The sequence below is a fragment of the Athalia rosae genome, chromosome 5 (genome assembly GCF_917208135.1).
Source record: "Athalia rosae chromosome 5, iyAthRosa1.1, whole genome shotgun sequence".
Lineage (NCBI taxonomy): Eukaryota > Metazoa > Arthropoda > Insecta > Hymenoptera > Athaliidae > Athalia > Athalia rosae.
Window position 1 is genome coordinate 10,256,649 of NC_064030.1, and position 20,941 is coordinate 10,277,589.

The 20,941-nt window shown below is 45.1% G+C and overlaps 1 long non-coding RNA gene across 2 annotated transcripts; it reads left to right on the forward strand.

Annotated features, from left to right (window-relative positions):
• Positions 1-16,215: 16,215 nt before the first annotated feature.
• Positions 16,216-19,504, forward strand: LOC125500928. 2 transcript variants are annotated; one of them, XR_007278386.1, is made up of 3 exons: positions 16,216-17,648; positions 17,742-18,015; positions 18,106-19,504. It is a non-coding gene; the product is annotated as an uncharacterized LOC125500928 (long non-coding RNA). The 2 variants fall into 2 exon arrangements; XR_007278385.1 differs by having other exon boundaries at positions 17,789-18,015.
• Positions 19,505-20,941: the final 1,437 nt, after the last annotated feature.

Below are 20,941 nucleotides of genomic sequence, written 5' to 3' on the forward strand. Positions count from 1 at the left end.
GAGGCTCCTCCGGCCCCGCGATCCCCTCTTCCATTTTTATCGCGTTCTTTCTCTCTTTCCTTTTTTCCTTTTTTCCTTTTTTCCTTTTTTTTTTTTTTTGTTTCTTCTATCTACGGAACCCCACTTCCCAGAATTATTTCCAACACTCGGAACCCTGAGATCTGTACGCGTATACGTTGCAACGTGTACGTACGCGTGTACGCAGATTATACGCACTGACACATTCGTATACGGAAATTTATTTACATAAGTACGTACAGATTAGGATTAGTGTGCGTGTGGTGTGTCTGATACGTATTTTTCAGGGCGTTGGGCCTCCGCGCGTACCGGAATTCTCCTTCTGCATGTTCGCCGGTATACGTGTACGTGTACGTACGTACGTACGACGTATAGGGCCGCAGAAACGCGAAATGTCTTCGCCCTGAAGGCGGAGGCTCCCTAAGGGAATGCGGTTTACCGTGTTTCACGCGTATACCGCCGACCGATAAATCCCCTTCATTTTGTTACGTAATGTAAATTAGTTTTTCCGATTCTCCCATCTTTTTCACCAAAATATCGTACTTGCAGAGTACGTGCTACGTACCTATTTCGACGCGTTTACCCCCATGGAACATCGAGTTCGAAAACGAAAGAAAACGGAGGTATAATTTCTTCCGAGAATCGAGCCGGGTTATCGCAAACTTTGAATTTTCAGAGCAGATAAAAAAAAGGTGTCTCGCTTCATCGCGGTAAGTCTGCAGCTAGACGTGGCGTACCCGTGGTGTGTGTAAGAAAATCAAAAAACCCGAAAAAAGGAAGATATAAAAAAAAAAAAACACAACTTTGTGGATACGCTCTTCTTGAATGGGGTGGGTATGTGTATATATATATATATACCTATAGACACATACGATATTTTAGTTTCGTGTAACAACGTTTAACATATAGTATGTGCCACGAGTTACAATGAACGCAATTTATCAGTGTTTCAAATTTGCTTGAGCTCGGTACCTGCAGCGGTATTATTATGGTATTTACATACGTGTACGCGTACAACCCAATGCGTGTACGACTCCGGTTGTGCACGTACATGTATTCGTAAGGGATATATATTACGAGAAGGTATATCAGAGCTACTTGCTGAGAATTGTTTTCTAGCACGAATATTGTTCTGGTGTAGCGTTCAAAATATGCGCTGGCGTTCGCTTACAACGCGCATAGTTTCACGTGAGCTTTATAACTAAATACTTGATACGGTTCGTTCGAAAAACATTAGATCGTTAATATTTTTGGATTTTTTTAGTTGCGAAAAAATTCTTTCTTTTTGTCATTTCTTCTCACGTTATTCTTATTTCGAACTCCCGCAATCCCACCCGCTGCACCCTGCACGCTGTACAATGCACGCGTAAATGGACGTGCTTGTCGAAACACTCACCGAACTTTGATTCTCCTCGAAAAAAAAAAAAAAAAACAATATCAAATATATGAAAAAAATTTGATTTCCTTATCGCGCATTCGATTAGGAATTTTCACGTATTACGGAGCGCGTTGTACCGTTGGTAACGTACGTCTGTATACGTATGTATATGGGTACAGAAAATTGTGTAAGAATAATATGAACTGTGGGAGCTTGTTGACCTTAATTAATTAATAGCATAGCCCGAACCGCAATTCGAAAGATAAAACACCGAACGTTGCGTAATTATCATTGCACGGCGTTTGTATAATTAAATTATAATACAGGGGGGGCAGATTAGTGGCGACGGAGTTATAGGAAGTGGTCAACGCGACCGACGCTTCTAGGAAACTATAATAATACGACCGAAGTGAAGCGGTACGCGGTAAAACGTGCGGCAGCCTTCGAAACAAATAAACAAATAAATAGATAAATGAAATAAAAGATTTTCGTCATCCTTGTTGCGATCGTTGGTGTTACAACCGTGGTGTATTCATGTAACCGCAGTAGTTCATTTCGCTGGCGAGGGATTCGAATTACATACACATAGGTTCTCTGAGGCAGCGTGCGTTGCTTCAAATTGTCGTTACCAAATTAATAATTGACACTTCTGCGGACCCCGCCACTTATTATACGTCATTATTCACGTAAGTGTAACGTATTACCGGAGAGGTGTTCGAATCCGAATGTGTATCAATATCGGTAGCAGTTGCGCTCCCGCGGATATACCGTATAGCGCTCGCGATCAGAAAAGTTTAGAAACCGCAAGCGAAGTGCTTTTACATTATACCAGGGCGATATCGGTCTACCGAACGAATTGAACAACGCGTAATCTTTTAACCGATTCAACGATTCCTTCGGTTTGTCGCTTTCCCGTTTTCGTTGGAGATTGAAAAATCATGCGACCGTTTTTGGTAACAAAAGGAAAAAGGAACGAATAGGATATACAGGAACAGGAAAAGGATAAATGAAGAAGAATCTTTTCGGACTATAAACTTCCCACGGTAGAGGATATACATACCATGTATATCGATGAAGAGCTGGACGGTCCTCTTCGGTCGGGTCTGGAGGAAAAGTAAAAATTCCGGGAAGATCGAATTAAATCTCTGTAGTTCAGAGAGGGAAAAAAGAAAAAAAAACGGGGGAAAGTAAAATCCGGTAAAACTACAGAACGCAGTCTGGTATACATTATACCCACTCGCTAATTAGCGCTGTTAGTTAATTAGCCCGTTAGCCGCATCGAAGAACTATTGTAGAAAATAATCATAGTACATACGAATGTCACATTCGTGGATACAGCGATGGATCTGCAATTTTCGTGTTTTGCTTTTCGAATGGCGAGTTGAAATAAACGATCACTCAATTGATAATGATGATCGGTAACGTTATACCACCTACAATCGTGATCCGTGCGGTTCGTGGGAGAGGAAAACGAAACGACTAGCTTTACTTGGAATTTCACTAAAAAATATGCATGTATATTTATAATAATGTTCTCAAATTTATCCATAATATACACACACCACTATGTACAGCGTACGTTAGACCGGACGTGGCAACTTTGGCAATATTTACTTTTAACGCGACTCCGCGTGCGGTTTTAAATCCGCATAGGTCACGATTTCGCCTTATTATTATATAGAGCGTACAAAATGCGGATCGCACGAACAACGCTCCAGGAGCACGTTTTGTAACGGAAGAAAATTAATAATTTGAGAAAAAAAAAAAATTGAAATTCAGAAACAGGAACATTCTCCTCTGCAACAACTGAGTCGAACACTCCGCGGGACGACGCGTTGAAATTGACGAATTTCAACTTTTTTCGCGTACAAAATAATAAGAGTATCGAGAATTCGTTGCAAATGCTGCCGTACGAGTATACGTGTTATATCTACCTATATGTACGTTTCTTTGTATGACGTCATATCCGGCGTGTCGTTTTTCGCGGAGCGCACTTATCATCCAGTATGAGCATGTATACATGCCGCAGATACGTACCTATATACATATATGTACGTACGTACCTACACCTTCCGCAAGACGCCCCAGTACCAAATCCTTCTACGCCCACAACCGAATTCTGTTATTATATTATACAGGCGCGTCCTGCCACGGCATGATGTGATATATGCAAATCCCCCGAAGCTCCGTATATTTATCCGGTGTACGAAGATTAAAGAAGAAGGAAGAACGCGGAGGAGAGAAGGGAGAAAAGAATTTCTCTCTCGTTTCGTCTGTCGCCAAAAACAAGGCGACGAAAAGAAAATCGTGAAGATTTCTAAAAACTTACGGATATTCCCCAGTGCGAGAAATAATTTTTCGGTATAAAGTGTACACCGAACGAATATAGGGGTGAGATAAGGAGTTACGTACGATACGTGTATGTATAATGTACATATTTTTTATTTTTTATTTTTTTTGTTTTTTTTCGTTTTTTTTTTTCAGTGACACGGTGTCGGAGGGGAGGCCAACGACGACGTTCCAGCGAGTCTTGAAAGACCAGCGTGTATACACACATATACAGAGTAGGGTCACAGGAAGGGGCTTCATTCATAAACGCGGTGCGAGGCGTCAATGGATGCGCCTTGGGTGGGGGTGGATGGGGTCGGCAGCATCCGAAGCCGGGGCGCTCCTCGCACTCGACGGAAATCCACTGTGCCGCTGATGCAACGGCGTTGCACTCGCCGGGAGGACACGGGAAGAAAGTAAAGAGAGAGAGAGAGAGAGAGCGAGAGAGAGCGAGAGAGAGCGAGAGAGAGAGAAGGGAGAAGAAGGGGCTGAAGGATGAACTCGAGATGAAACACGGACTCGACTCGGAGCGCCGCGCCGCCGACTACTAGCCAAGATGCTGACGGTGATGCTGCCGCAGCTATAGTATCTGACATTCTGACCGTATCTTCCTCTTCTAATCACATAAGAATGCTTAACGACCAACGCCGGGGACGCCCCGCCGCGTCCTTTTTCCGCCCGTATAAAAATTATGCAGTTGTGCGTCCCTTTTATTGATTGAAAAATAAAACAAAATTCACAATCTCCCGAATTTTCCGACGATCGATCGATGGAGGACCGATCTTGCATCCGTCACCGATTCGCAGCTGACGACGGCGCGGAAGAAGAAACTCGAAATTTATCCAGCGTCGCCGTCATTCATCCCGGACGAGAATCATTGATAAGATTTTTCCGAACCTATAAAATACCCGATATGTACTTTTTCGATGTTTTTTTTTTTTTTTTTTTTTTTATTTTGTTCTGTTTTGCCGGTGGTACAAAGCAGGTATAAAAGGGAGCTAGAAAATTCCGGGAATATTTGGTTCGGTAAATTGGGACCTATTCTAAAAACCTATAGGTATAGAAAAGAATTTTAATTAGGGATTGGTCGCACTAGCTAAAGGTCATTTTCACCTGTCAAGCTTTTTTAAAGAATTAAAGGATGTCGAAATCATTGTTATAATAAACGTATATATACGATGGCCATTATGGCGTCATTTATTATACCGTGAAGTATTAGTATAGGGTGATAAATACCCTCCTGAAACACGCCACTTAGCCAAAAACCACCGTATAATTTTCGTTCTGCAGCATCCGTAGCGGCAAAAGAGTTCCTTTTTAATCTGAGACCAAACTGTACGATTTTTTTTCTATTTTCCTTTTTTCTTTTCCGAGTTTTCCGCGCTACACATTCGTTCGACCGTCGGTGTAACCGGGCGACCGTGCGGAGAACCACGCCCCGAGTAATAGGACTTCGCGTAACTGTTTTATTTTTTTTTCTTCTTTTTTTCGATTTTTGATTTTAGAAGCTGGCATTTTCAAGACCCCGACGATTAGCTATCGCAGCTGTGATCAAACGATTCAGCGATTCGATGAAAAAGTTATCAGCGCGGTATCGAGAATACATTATTATACACCGCGTTATTGATGCTTATCGCGACCGATTTTCATCTGTGTACCTAAACCACACATATTTGTAAGCCTACCGATATCGGGCAGTCGGAAAAATGTTCGGTTCCGAGAAAGAAGAGACGGGTAGAGAAAAAAGAAATTCGAACGATCGCATAGAGACGAATTACAGCAACAGCAGGAGCAGAAGCAGAAGCAGCGACAGAATGAAAATGAATAAGTAACTCTTGAGGAATTCTTTTAGAGATTTTTTCGTGTATACGAGCGTACGTATGGTTGAAAAAAAGGAGGCTCGAGGCATTTTTGTAAGTCTGGACACGTGTTTCTCCATGCATACGTATGCACATAGTATATAATACATAATATCTCTTCGCGTTGGTCTTCTCGCCGCCGCCATTGGCCCGCGCGCTGCACATGCCAGTTACTATTTTATACATGCCATAATAATTTATAATTTCTCTCTCTCTCTTTATCCGAAGATGCGGTCTATGGAGGGGGGGGGGAATACATCGTGTCGAGCTATGGAAAAATTCATCGGTGTTTAAGAAAAAATTAAACGAATTAAAAATAAACTGGTTACTTTGTCGAGGCGCGCGGTCTCGACAAAGTAACGAAAATCTCTGAAAGAGTTGCGTTTCAAGAATATCGCTCGTTTATCGGTCATATGGTCGAGAAAAATGAAAATTATGCACATTTACTCGTCGAAAAGAAAAGCCGAGGTGTGCGCGCCGTACTTGGTACAGTTCTAATTCATACAAAAAACATGAATTCAATTGCGGGGGGAAAAAACTAATGACTTCATCTCGAACAGCTGCGCTTCTTTTTACCGCGTTAGCACGCTGTAATGTTGTATTAGAAAAAAAGTGAAAATCGTGCACACGCGTGCGGATAAATAATTCTCGCATTGTTGGAAGCGGGGATAAGATCGCACAAGGTACCTCCGGTTGAACTTTTTGCTGGGGAAAAGTGTGCGGGCATTGTTGCATTATTTCTTTTCCATTGGATTATTACCGCACCGGCGGCCTTTTCATTTCTTAACAAATTCATAATGGCGGACGTTTTTCAGTTTCACACCCAGAGAACTCGAAAATCCGTAAGACTTCACGGTATACTCGGTGTGATCGGGGAGACGTTATTTGCCTTCGTATTTTGTAGATTAGATGTACATAAGTCGTTATCCGTCGCGTACGGGCGTCAACTGCATTCGGTGATCATTGGGCGATGACGCGAATTTGGCGCCGCGACGTAATCCACGGTTATTATTCGTCGCATCGGCGACGAGATCGAATACGATGACGGCGATGACCGGCTTGGCAACAAGTCAACCGGCGATTTTTATCGATATCATTTCGTACGATATACCCCGCAATCATCTGGGTCGTGAATTGATTACGCGTCAAATTAAGTGGTTCAAGGTAACGGCAAATGGTATATATCCACCTCGGTAATCGTCGATCGACGAACGGAATGGCTCTGTCTGATGACTGGCGTCGTTTGATTTGAAGTGAGAAGAAAAAAAAGGATAAAAAACGAATCCTTCGTGATTGTACAAACAAAAATTTGTCGACGGGGTCATTTTATCCAACACAAACAACCTAGATACGCATGTTCAAATTCATGGGTGCCGATTATTTGAACTTTGTATGCGATATCGAAAATAGACATTGTGACTATACGTAGTACATCTATATTTATACGCTCCACGGTATACGTAAGATCGAATTATTCCCTATCGAAGAATTGTGGCGGGTCATGAAACTTGCACGTGACAATTCCCCCACCTGATACTTCTTCTTTATACATGAGAGAAAAAATTTTTGGCCCAAAAATGAAGTATTTTGAAAATCGACCGCAGGACCCTCGGCCAACGTATTTTGACCCAAGGAACGCGAATCCGTCGAGTAAATCGAGCTACGAATTTTTCTGCTCGAAAAATTGAAAAATTGCCTATAATTCGATCAATAAAAAAGCCGAAACCCGAAATAGAAAAAAAATGTTCATTTTTCACCCCAGATTCGAAACAAAATCTAGAGGTCATCCGCTGAAGACGTCAAAAAAGTTTCATCGAATTCAAAAAATATTTTGGAAAAAGTGGCCCGCTTGACGTGGAATGCCCCGTATAAAACTTGAGTATGCTCCACCTACTTATTATAATTTCTATGATAAACGAGATGGAAAAGTTCTCGACATGGAACAGATGACAGTGCATTTGATACGCCCAAACATTCTTCTCGCTCTATAACTCTTTTTTTTTTTTCTTCTGGAAAAAACGATCATCCCAAAGAACATGACACGTAAAAATAAAATTGCCATCAACTCAAAAGTTGAATCATCGATATTGCACGGATTATAGATTTCATTACTTTTACGATGAATTTCTTTTTTTCGGATTCTTATTCCAATTCAATCTCGCAAGACCGTGGAAATGGATACGTTTTTTTTTCCATTCATCGGTACGACGAGTTTATTGAACTTATCGTTTAATTACTTATGGTTGAATCAATAGAAAAAAAAAATTAAATAAAATATGTTCGCTGAGAGGCACACGTGTCTAGCGATTCGAGATTATTGAGATTCGCGAGTTTATATATCTTTTACAATAAATTTACCATAAATAGGAGAGTTGATTATTTGTATTTTTTTCTATATATTGTTTTTTTTTTTTTTTTTCTCATAATACCGAAACTTGTTCTCACGCTGAGACTTGAGGAGCATCGCTCGCGGATCGTGTAAATTTTTGAATTTTTATCATCGTATCTTCTTTTATTTTGCCTGCATAATTCACCTGACAATGTTGCAACAGGAAATGTGCGGAATGCGATAAACTTTTGCCGAAGGAATTATATTCGGCAATGGCGGATAGTTTTGGTTTTAGTTTTTTTTTTTTTTCTCTCTATGAAATTATAAATAAATTATATATTTAGGTATAGAATAAGCGTGTGCAGACGACCGCATAACCGTGTTTATCGTGGGGGTATTTCGAAAGGATGAAAGCAGCCTATGGAAACGCCCACGATTCGATTGCTTTATCTCCCCTTTACCATCCGCCACTCTCACTCCGGGTGAGAACTTTTAACCGTTCGCCGACGTCGAGAGGGGCGGGAGGGGGAAAACAAGAAAACAAAAAAACAAAAAAAACAAAAAAAAAAACAAAAAAGGAAAAGGAGAGAGGGTAAAAAAATATATCATGTAATACAAAAAAAGTTGAAAAGCTAACCCGAACAGCCCTTTAAATATATGTAATATGGACACGAAATGTGAGCCCCGACTTCGACCTGGTGGCGCTTTAACTTGAGTTTTTGTTTCGACGGAGCCGTGGCGCGAGGGTGCCTCGATATACGGCTGTTCGAATCCGGGAGAAAAATCAGCTATCCTTCTAAAGTCTGACAGACACGCCTGTGGGACAGAAGAAAACGATTCTTGAACCACGCCCGAAAACCCTGGAGATATTCCAGAAGAATTTTAAATCCCTCGTTACAACACCAGCTAATGTAATTAGGTTTTCGAAATTTGTGGACGATGCGCGAAAGCTCGGAACTTCCGGGTTCGGGATCGAGGGGGTCAAAAAAAAAAAGGAAGGATCTGTGTTTTTTTTTTATTTATTTATTTTTTTTTTCAATTTCAGAAACAAAAAAAAGGTGGGAAAATAATTTTACCATAAAGTTACGTGCACGGTGAGTACGGTACATAAATTTTTTTGGAGACAAGTGAGCCGGTTCGCATCTTTTTCTTTCACTGCAACTATCCGGCGACGGTGTTATTATACCCAGGGGGTAAGCTTTGGTTTCGTGAAAATTTATTGCAAGGACAAAGCTCGTTAAGAAAATTCAAACGTTTTTCTAAGAACGGCAGAAGCGGGTCTTCCGTCTTTAGTTTGTTCGGTCCTTCGACAGCTCCTTAAGAAAGGGATTAAAACTGTGGGAAAGAAAGGGAGTTTCGATCTTCGGGGTTCACCAACACCCCCGTAGGCCTGTAGGTATACGAATAAGATACCGTGGTGTATACGTGTACGTACGACTCGGTCCTAATCTTAGGGCGATCCCCCGACACCTGAAAGTGTTAAAACCTGAGAAAGTTCGGGCTTTATTGTCCGCAAAGCCACTCAAGAATTTCGAGGAGGCCCGCCGTTGCAAATAATTTGCCAATATCACTTTTCCCTCGCACTCGAGATACGCGCGGCGATATTTCTAACGCCAACGTAACGCGCGATTACCTCATCCAGGATACGTGCTTACGATACGTGCGACGTACGTACGTCTCGCGAGTAATTATATTGGCTACAAATATTTGACGACGATCGAGCCGCGGTGTCTCTCGGATTCTGGGACAAGTGTTTCGGGTATCTCACGGTTCCGTGTAACCAGATAGAATATAATATCGCATATCCGATGGAGAGGAACTTTGGAAATAACCTGCGCGTTCTTTTTACCTTTTACCTCTTGTACAAATATTTTAAAAATTTTAAGCACATTCCGGGGTATATCATGTTGCCCGGTGAGAGTGGACCGCCAATATTTGACGCTCGGGGCAAACAGGTGGCGAAAAAAAATCGTCACTCGCTAATGGTCGTGGAAATGAATGATCGTCGCGATCGGGCGAGCGTTGCGGTAAATTTAGCCGAGATCTCGGGCGACATTCGACGAGAACGAATCGACCTTTCCCGCACCCGGTGTTGTAGAAATTTCTTCTATTTTTTACAAAATTGACAACGCTCCCACGGCCCATTGGTTCCCGACGGAGGTCATCGAAGCTTCGATTTTTCGAATCGCTCCGAATCTCTCCATTTTAATTTCAGCGTTAAAATCTCGCGTATGGGAGCGTTCGTGTACGACGTTGTCCATCTCGTACACACCTATCCGTGTAGCTCTTTGGCCGCGCGTGAAGGTCTCACCGCCTTGTTACCACCGCCCTCCTACTGCAACGGTTCGGAGAGCCGACGAAATGAGTTTGCTTTCTTTATACCAAAGTGGAAGTGAGACGGAGGGTACGAAAGAGCAAATTGAACTCCGTCGTGGCCCAAAGGCAAGAAAAATAAAGGGGCGGCTGGTCAGTAATTTAGCCTTTATCAGAAGTTTGCCGCAGTCCGCAGACCTATATATCTATATGTATACATTTTGTACGTCTACATAGGTGTGTGTGCACGCACTCACACGCGCGACCGCGTATCCATACACATCTTACCACCTGAGTTTAATCGCACCGGCAGAAGAACGTCGAAAAATGAATTTCTCCACGTAGGTATGGGTACATCGTTCGAGATTTTCGACACGTTCGGCTTCTACTTTTTCGGAATAACGATGCCACGCGAGGAGAGGGAGGCTACTCCCCTGCAGAGGATAACCAGCTTGCGCTTTTCTTCCGGTGCGAAAGTTGCCGCTAAGAAGAAATAGACGACAGTCGTACGTACGCGGTTTTTCGTTCTCCTCGTTACTCGACGCGAGCCGCGGCGCAGCGGCTACGCTCCGGGATGTGCGTACCAGTAGATAAAAAGTACGTTGTAGGTAATTCAAATTTTTACGATTTGAATAAGGAGGTCGTAACGGCCGTTGGATGTCGGATGCGTCGAGAAAGAGAGTAGGGGTCCCTCACATCGTGGAACACCATGGGTCCTCGGCTCAGCCCTGGAGCCTCGACGACGCGCCGCGCGTATGCTGGTCGCCGTGTATGTACACATCGCACCTATACGCGTTCGAACGTACGCACACGTACAAGTGACACTCGTACATGCGATATAAATACGAGGCAAGAATTGATATTCTCGTTGTACTTAGTAGCGCGTTATTATAAGTTTACCCTGGAATGAGTCAGCCTTTGGTAATACAATCAGCTCGTTACTCTCGACGTTATGCTCGTTGAATCGTTGAAGGAGATGCGGCCGAGTGTAAGTTGGTCGGCTCGAGGCAATAGGTATATGTGTCAGCTCTTCGGCAACATCGGCATCAGCATCGGCGGGTGCGCGTGCTCGAGCATGGGAAAAGGCCAACAGATTCATTGACTTCTGTACGCGTTGTCTGGTCTCCAGGGTTGGGGTTAGGTCTCGTTATATTAGTCCCGCGTCTTCGGCCGCGTCTTCCACTTAAATAAGTTTTATTACTTTTAAACTAATTGTTTCCCTTCTGCCGTCCTATTTATAAACCACCTCGAATTCGAACCTTGACTCCTGCACCAACCCCCCGATTCTCTTGTTCGTCCTTCGGTGTCCTTACGGTTCGGTGCGCGCCGCGGTATATATATCTGAATTAAGTAATTAACTCCGTGTGCGCTACTCCCTCATATTTTTCACTAAAAGTCCCGGATATCAAACGCGTATTCTTTTTCTTTTTTTTTTTTTATAAATATATTTCAACGATAACATCGGAGACTCTCGTCTTCCCCGACGTTGGGTCCGGTTTAACGCGGGTCATTTGAATAATCCCGTAAGCGACGAAATTGATTTCCGTTTACCTCCGAGAGGCATATCAAATTCCTCTCCAGCGGTGAAATAATTCTCGGGTAATTCTTTTTGTTGTATACCGTAGCCGTAAGATTCTCCTTCGTTGAATTGGAAGAGTAAGAGGGCGTGAAGGAGAAAGGGAGGGACGAGAAGATGTGCAATTTGGCGAATTGTACGCCTGGAGCGAGTCGCTGATCGAGACAAAAGGAGACTGCCGTTGTTGCTGCTGCCGTTGCCGCTGCAATCGAGAAGTTAGGTCCGTCGGTAGACGCGGCGGTGATGCGAAGAACGACAAAGGTCAGCTTCGAGGGCGAATCCGCATGCCGTTCGTCTTTAATTAAGCTCGCGACTTTCGTACATGCGAAACGTGAGAACGCGATATACGAACTCTCGCCGCCATCTTGGAATGTTCCGGACACTCCGCTGACTCCATCTTGAAAATGAAAAATTCCTGCTTCGGTAGCCGCACGACAAGCGAGACACGTCACGCGACGTGATCCAGAAAATTCACTCCGATTTCAAATCGACAATTCTCACCTCTTCGCGCCAATCACTCCTTCATCCCTCTGTTCGTTCGATTTCATTTTATTCATTCCAATGCGGAGGAACCGACGGAACACGAATCGCCCCCGAGATTCCGACGCCCCTCGAGATCGGTTTTTCAACGGTCTTCTCCCACGCACCGGTGGTCTAACCGCCCAAACCTCGCCACGGGCGGAACGTAAGAACGTGCGGTTCGCTTCTCGTCTGCACGAGGGTCAAGAATTGAGCCTGCTTACAAGTTACAGCTTACGGTCTGGAAAGGAATCCGCGCGAGATACCGTCGCAAAAAGTATCAGCAGCTACGCAGAACGAGCCGCACCGAACGATCTCGGTAAACAAAATTTCGACGGTCTGTACGAAAATAATCGCGAAAACGAACGGATCTTTTTCTACCGGATTTATATTTTCTCGGTACTCTTCGCTCTCGGGATGAAATTCTCCGAACGCAGGGGGTACTCGGGGTTCTTCCCGCTGAAACGTATAATAAAATGGAAGCGAAAATAATAAGGAGGAGACGCGGATGTGCGGCAATAAGCCGAGAGCGACAGCAACGTCGCGCAGCGTCAATTCCAAAGCACCGCTATCAGCGGCGGACCACCTACGCCCTACCGTTAGAAGTGGTTGGGATATTTTTACTGAATCTTTTATCAGTTCCTCCGTCTCCGCAGGGGAATATAATACGGTATACCGGCTTGAGATATCAGTCATGCGTTCCGTCCGGACTTGATATCGCCTGACCTTTGTCAGCGTTACTTCCGACCTGTCCAACAACCACACATGCGACGTACGTATGTCGAGCAGCTGAGAGCAGGATTTTCCTCCACGGGGAACGAGGAAACTTTTTTCGTCGCTTAGTCGCGGGACCGAATTTTCTGCGGGTTCCTCCGTTCCGGTTCCGAGTCCTTTACAGATCCGGATTGTATCGATCCTCCTCCGCACCTCGACGTGCCGATGAGATCGTAGTAGAGAGGAAAAAAAGGTGAAAGCCTCGTTTATTTTTCTCCGAGTTCGTAGGTTCGAAAGTGAGGCCCAAAAGGACCTCCGCGACGTGTCCAGGGAGGTCCTCCGCGTTCCTCTGCCTCCCACTTCCTCTCTTCCCTCTTTTCTTTTACCTCGCGTTCCGCACCCCGTCCCAAAGGAGCTGAATCCTACCTTATCCCTCTCTCTTGTTCCGCACGGTCTCGGCATTCGGTTGGCCGGTCGGTTGTTCGGCCGTTTGCTCCGCGGTTCATTCGTTCGTTGGTTCTTTGTATGTACGTATAGGTGCGGCATAACGCAGCCCCGAAGAGCTCCGCAACGGAGTCTCCGTCTCCGGGAACATCACACAACCCGGTGTGCCCGTGGGCTCGTAGGACTGCATTCCTGGCGACTGGTGCTGCCGTTGCGTGGACGTGCACGGCGCGCGGCGAGGCAGGCGGAAGAAGTATAGACGGTACGGGGCATGAGCCGAGGGCGGCATCGGAGGTCCCGGCTCCAGATAGAGGGATCCCGAGGGATGCCAGCTCGATAGCTGCCTAAGAGGATCTTCGGCTAATTAAAACGTGTTTGCCCGAGACAAACTGGACCGGTATATACCCTCCGCATATGCGCGTATGTATTATATGTGTTTAAAAAAAAAACTTTTTGGTTATCGTTCAGGAATTCCGCGGTATTAAAAAGTTGGAAGAAGAATAAAGAAAAATAAAAAATACCTAAAAAAAAAACAAAAAACAAATGAATAAATAAAGAATTACCGTTCTTTCGTTTTGTATTTTCATCGCCATTTTGCGCCAGCCAGGTAGGTACATATGATATACCGCTATTATTATAGGGGAATCTCGCGACACATAATCGTTTCGGCATTTATGGAGCGTTCGGGTCAAACGCCTTTGGTTTACGTCGGTTCTTTTTCAAACGGAGTTTTATATACATTTGTTCTTATTGAGTTGAATCGATCGAGCACGTTGTTTTGATTACTTCTTTCAAGAATTCCGTCGTCCCGATCGGGACATACCCTCTTCAGTTTTGTCGCATCCTCGTTTATTTTTACGGCTTAAACTGATCCCCGCGGATTCACGTACCGCCGAAGATATTATACCCGATACATTCGTAAACGCGGTGAATTTACGCGGTGAAACGCGCTTTTAAAATCGCACGCATCAAATGGAACAAAATAAAATCACTTTTGCACCGACCGCTTCGACTTCCATTCGGAGTGCGGTTGCCGGCGGGTAACATTTCTGCACGGGGAATAAATGCCCGGGAAGAACGAAAAAAAAAATGAAGACGAGAAAAAAAAAAAAAAAAAAGACAGAAACGAATTAATTGTCAGCGGCGAATTCGATCCGTTTCGTCCTTATGTCGCAATGCTTACACGTTTCTTCGATTTCCGATCTTTATTTCATCCGTCCAGATGTCTACCTATATATATATATATATCTATATATTCTCTACCCGATGCTTGATTCGTTTTAACGACCATATAGGTAGATAAATTAAGCACCGAAATCTGGTATTCGAATATCCTCAATGTTCTCACGCGATATTATCCTTGAACGGACACAAACGCGCATTCCAATAATTTCCATCAAACATAATAAAGATGATAATAAATCGTATCCTTCAAAGTCGGGTTTATTCGCTAATTTGTTTCTCACGATAATTATCGACGTTTCAATGGCCAGGGTATCGCTTGAATTTGCACCTTTTTGCTGCAGTGACGCGTAAGGATCACAGCAAAGTATCGGGCGCTACACGTGCTAAGAACAAGTATTGAGAGAGACAAAAAAAAGCAAAACCAGTAGGAATCTTTCTTTCTTTTTCTCTTTTTTTTTTTTTTTTCTACTTTTTCGAAAAACTTATACTCAAAGCAGCTTTTTGTCTTCCGCAGATGACGACGAAATATATATCGTGAGAAGTTAGTCAAAACAGAGCGGCTGCTTCTGCACACTCTCGACTCGGACTTCCGAAGGCTACTTTAGTATCGAGGACTGGACTTCTGAAAAAGGATCGCGCATAAATTACGCGAGTTTACCGAGAAATACCTTCGACCCTACACAACGATTTTCTGCCTCGTTCAACGTGCGATTTTGCACGGTTAGCTCCGTACTCGGCTCATAGTTGCTCGTCTCTTGGATTCTTAGCTGATGATATTAAAATCCCATGTTCGCGGATCGAGCGCCAAATTATTACATCAAATTTCTGAATTGAGCACTGTCCCTTTTTTCGATTCGTTGATTTACTTTTTTTTTTTTTTTTTAAACGGGTGTTAGCCTTACTTTGTTCCCACAGCGACGACCCATAACGCGCGGTAGGTTGTCAAGTCTGGTGGAAGGATGTGTAATCCTTGCATGGGTATCTCCCGCTGTCCGCGGGGGATAGGGTGGAGGGATTTATAGACGTATCGGATGAAAGATTGACGAAAAACTGATCGATATCGATAATCGGCTGAGCATTCTATCTGTTGTTCGCTCGGGTCCGTCGCGGCTCGGCTAATAAAGGAACCTGAGTGATTCCAGGAAGCATTTCCATAAATCAAAAGCACTACCTAGGCCAAGGTTTTGCCACCGTTGGTAGGTCCGCGGTATAGGGTGGTGGCGCGGTACGGGTAGGCGCTACACAGAGAGGACTATAAATGTGAAACACGACGTTTTATGACTTATCTCCTGGTTTCTTCTTGTTCCTCCACCTCCTTTTTCTCATTTCCCTTCACCCTCTCTCATACTTATTCGTTTATTTTTTTTTTTATTTATTTTCTACAATTAGAAGCGGTCTGCAAGACTAGAGAGAAACTATCGCGCACTTCGTTTCTCCCCCCCCCCCCCCCCCCCCGCCATAAAACAAAAAAAAATAACCCTCCGCCAAGTTTCATGCGTGCGGTGCACACGCTAAATACCCTTGAAGTACGACGGGGATTGTCGCGGTTGAATCGCTAGCTGCGCTTTTTTGCTCCGCGAAGCCTTTGACACCGACTCATTGACGACCCCGACGCGCAAAACTTTTCGTTCGACGATCTCTCCGATACGAAAAAAGCACAGCGCTCCAAAGTGTAAATAAAGTGGTCAATTTATCAACCGGATCATAAAAATCAGCGCAGTCAATTGTTTGAGCGCAAAGATCGGCGTATACCTATATAACACGCTGCACGCTACATGAATGGGTATGAAAATTGAGAAACAAAAAATGGGCGAACAAATTCCGCGCAAGAATTATCAAGGTTCGCACCTATTATTTGTTTACTACGGTCGATTCCCTGATGTGAAATGCGAGCGCGAACGCGCGGTTGAGTTCAGTGCTGTAGCAGCATAAGGATGAGGTTGGCAGTGAATCACCTTGCGAAGGTGGGCCGGCAAGTTCAGCGATTGCGTGCAGTAAAAGGTTTAGGTGTAGGAGTGACTGGTTGGCGTGTGCGAAGGTGTTGGTACGGGTATATGTGGACCGCATACCTCGAGGCAGCGGCGGTGGCGGCGGCGGCGGCGGAATCAGCCTCCTTGTCTCAAGTTAAAGCTCCGAGTCCCGGCATACCAGACCTTTAAACCCATCTATGTGTAAAGATTCGCTATTTATGGTCCAGGAAGGCAGTCAGGCAAGGATCCGAGCCGAAGCCGGACCGAGACGAGGCGACAAGGACACGCGTTCGGGAATAGAAGGCGCGAAAGTTCAAAGATTCCGTGTCTTCCATTTTTAGAGGGAAATGAAAAAAAAAAGGAAAAAATCAAACAAAACAAACACGGATAAAATAAACGAAACAAAAACTGTATCTGCATTCGTACACATGCCACGTGTACCCGTTTCCCTCTCGCGTCGACTGTAACTCGGACATTTTTCTCGGACGATGGTTTTTTACGACGGCGGAATCGTCGTCACAGTCGATCGGCTCTAATCGCCGGCGAGCTATCGGACGATAGGGTATAGAAAATTCTCGATCAATTGGTTATACCGCGTAACCGTGTGTACACGTGTATAATTTGGTCGGAGAGCAGCTCCGAAAGATCGATGCATGTCCGGGTATTACGAGAAGGTGCGGCTCGCGGCTCGGTCGTTATGGTATTTAAAAAGTACGAAGCGGCGGTTGGGTTTCGTTTCGATTCAAAAGTTCCGCCCGGATCATTCCGAAGACTACCGAGCCCCGCGACCGAGTATTTCCGAAACCGAGATTTGAATTCGAACGGGTTCCGGATACGCGTGTAACACGAGTGTCGTTATTCACGTGTGCGTACGTGAATAACGACGCGTATCAACCGCAGCGGTTACGTGCGATCGCGCGAGACGCGCAAGTTTTCGCGTTGCTCAAACACCCCGGGGGGAAGATATGCTCAATTTCCCTGAGCCGTTTCCTCCTCGTTGCGATAGGTGCGTGGGGTAGGTATATCGTGTTTTTAGTAATAACGACGCGTAAAAGGGTATTGCAAACAAACGACTCGGCGGCAGCTAGATGATTTTCATAATTGGCAGGTAACCGATTCGGTCCCGGGCCCCCTAACCTCCGTTTTCTCTGGTAGTTCTTTCGCCGACCCGCCCCGCTGCGGGCCCCCCTTTTACGCGAAGAGTCACGTACCGGACGGAGACTCGGGAGACTCGGGAGACTCGGGAGACCGTGGAGTGCAGGCGACCCGGGAGAGACCGGAGATCCGAGATCCCGACCACTTCGAGGACCAGCCCGAGCCCACCAAGGACTCTCACCGCACGGAACCCACCGCGCTTCTTCACCGCAGCAGGACGCCTATAGGTATGCAGCTTTTCTCTTTCGCTCTTTTTACTCGATCATATTTTCTCTCGGTTTCTATCATCTCGTCCTCTTCTCTTCTCATCGTTTCAGCTCGTTCTTCGGTGCCGGCGGAACATCCTTTAATATCTTTTGCCGCCCTCTTCTTCGTCCTCGTCTTCGTCTTCGTCTTCGTCTTCTTCTTCTTCATCGGTGAACAGGGCGCCTCTCTTCCCTCCTTTCCACACTCTCACTCTTTCTCCCCGTATTCTCATCCTCGTCCCCCTCGGTTTCTTTCCTTCTTCTCCCCTCTCCGCCCGTACGACTTCGGAGTCTCCTCGCCTGTGAACCGCACCAGCTTCTCTCGATAGCATCTCTTGATGGAATGCCTTCTGCGATGCTGTGAGACTCGAGCTCCGGAGGAGCTTCGCTTCGTTTCGTACAGGATCACCCCGACCACGACACAGCGCACCTTATACCTGTCACTGAACGACGCGCCCCTGCGGTGGTACCGCGTTTATATTTGCCCTCGCGCGCGATCACTTCGTGATATTACGTTGGTACCTACGCGTTGCGTGCAGACCGCGTCAAAACTTTGGAAAAAGGTTCCGAATTTTTGTCCAGGGAACCTCAACTCGGACCGTTTTCTTTGTTTTTTTTTTTTCGCGGATGCTTTTTCGACGCCTGATTTCATTGGTGCACACGCGGTAGAATCGTAGCGCGATGTTCGAATTTCCAAGTCTCCGAAAGACGATGTACGCAGAGATTCGTCGAGTGTTTCCTTGGGTGAGGCGGTAAGTGCGGGGATCCGACGGTCGGGTAACCAGTCCAGTCATCCGTGTCACGATGTTACCGCGGCGAGCGACGAAAGCGAGGGCGGAAAATCGTAGTAAAGATAACGCGACCTTAACCTTCCCATTTGATCTCCGCGTCTCCGCGCGGCGTCGAGTTACGCCGGCGTAGGAACCACCTTCAAATTTGACGATCTAGCGGGCGCGTGAGTCGAATAACCTTTGTTATTACACGTACGAAGAGGAGACTCGAAATGGATTTAGTCGGACCTCGGGGAACCGCCTTTGACTCCCATACGAACTGTTCTACCGCATCGTACTTCCCGCGATGATCGTGTGAAACACCACCGTCCTCAATTTTTCCTCCTTTTTTTTCTCGAATTAAATCTCTCGAATTTCCTCAATCACCATATTAAAATTATGTTTATGTGGTTTTTTTTTTCTTATCACCGTATACGTGACATCTGTAAGTTACCGTTTTTGCACCTGACGTGTGCCCATCAATTACGTACGTGTATACGTAGTTAAAAATTCTCATTCAAGTAACGCTGCACGCGGAATGAGAAATTTCTAAAAATTTCGAATAAATAAATACGAATGAACGATGATATTTGTTTATAGTTATCATTATTTTTTATCGCCTTGTCTCTTCTCACAAACACCGAAAACTCACGAGTGCTCGCTAGGTCGCGCGGTTTTCGGATAACGCGCGTAAACGTCGATCGAAGCGTTATCCGAGTCAAATTACGCGAACGATCGTTGATGCGATCACCTTTGTAAAATTGAAATTTTGGCGGCTGGGGGGGGGGGGGGGGGGGGGGGGAGGGGGGAAGGGAGAAAAAAAAGGCTTGTATTTGGTACGCGCGGTTCAGCGTGCGTCGTATTATAATTGTATCGACGATGGTATAGGTACGATACGACAAGGATGACATATCCTTGATTGGGATGGACCCACAGGAACTCGGAGGACTCGAGAGGAGCCGCATTCCTCTCTCACCGTCCGGTGGACCAACACGCTGATATCTTCATCCTATCATAACTCGAACGCATACCGACGGATAATGTGTACGTAGACACACACGCGCACGTGATACCAAAACCTAGAGATAGCGGGTCTCATTCTCATTCTCATTCCCATTTTTCTCCTTTTTCTTCTTTCGCTTTTTTCTCTTTTTCCTTTTTTCTCCTTTTTTTTTTTTTTACTTCGTTACTTTTATTTTTTTCATTCTCCGCCTTCGCCTCCGCCGCGATAAAGAACCTCAAAAAAGCGCCCCTCCGCACGGCTTATCGTCCACCGCATGAGCGAAAGCGAGAAAGAAATACCTCAGCCCGGTACCTCGCTCGTCCTGCCGGTTTTGTCTTGTAACGGTTCGAGCGACTCTACTCTTCAGCGTCGTCGTATACGTGTATAACACACAACTCAGCGTACAGACGAGTGTGCGTTGCTGAGAATACGTTAGGTGCGTTCGAATGTATTGGAAAATTTCTACACGCGGACTGACTCGCTTACGCGTGTAAGTTATACCATACCCATTCACACGTAAGAAAGGTATCCGCGACCGTGGAACGATGGAACTGACAGTTGAAAAATTCAACTAATTAATTGTAATCGTGGGGTTCTGTAGGTCGGATTAAATCCTGGGAAATTGAAACGGTCCTTCTCTCGTTAACGAAATTCTACCTTCATAAAAGTTTTGACGGTGCGGCCACGTTGTACACCTATGCGCGACCAGCTCCAGAGGTGTAGATTATCCCGACGCCCATTTTTGTCAATAGTTCCTTTCGTTCTTTAAACTTTTACTCGTTACTTTTCGCGTTAAAGTAATTCTTCATTATTTAAACGGCCTTTCACAAACGCGGCGCAAATTGTATACGGGGGGCGGAGGGGAGGGCTTAATAATCGCGCTCACCTACCGCGTGAGGTAAAACGTCCACGGATAAAGGTGAAAAAAAATTTTCACTCGTAATTTCTGGCGAGCTCCGAGAGGGTAATTCTCGGCGTTGATTATAGCCGACCTTGAACGGCTCGTCCGATTAAAAATTTTTACCGAACGGCGCGCGGCGTGCGTATCGTGTAACGAACGCACTCGAGTCCGTTTATCGACAAATTCCGAGTTCCACGCGAGCCTTTTAATACAATGGCTCCGAAAGGTAACATA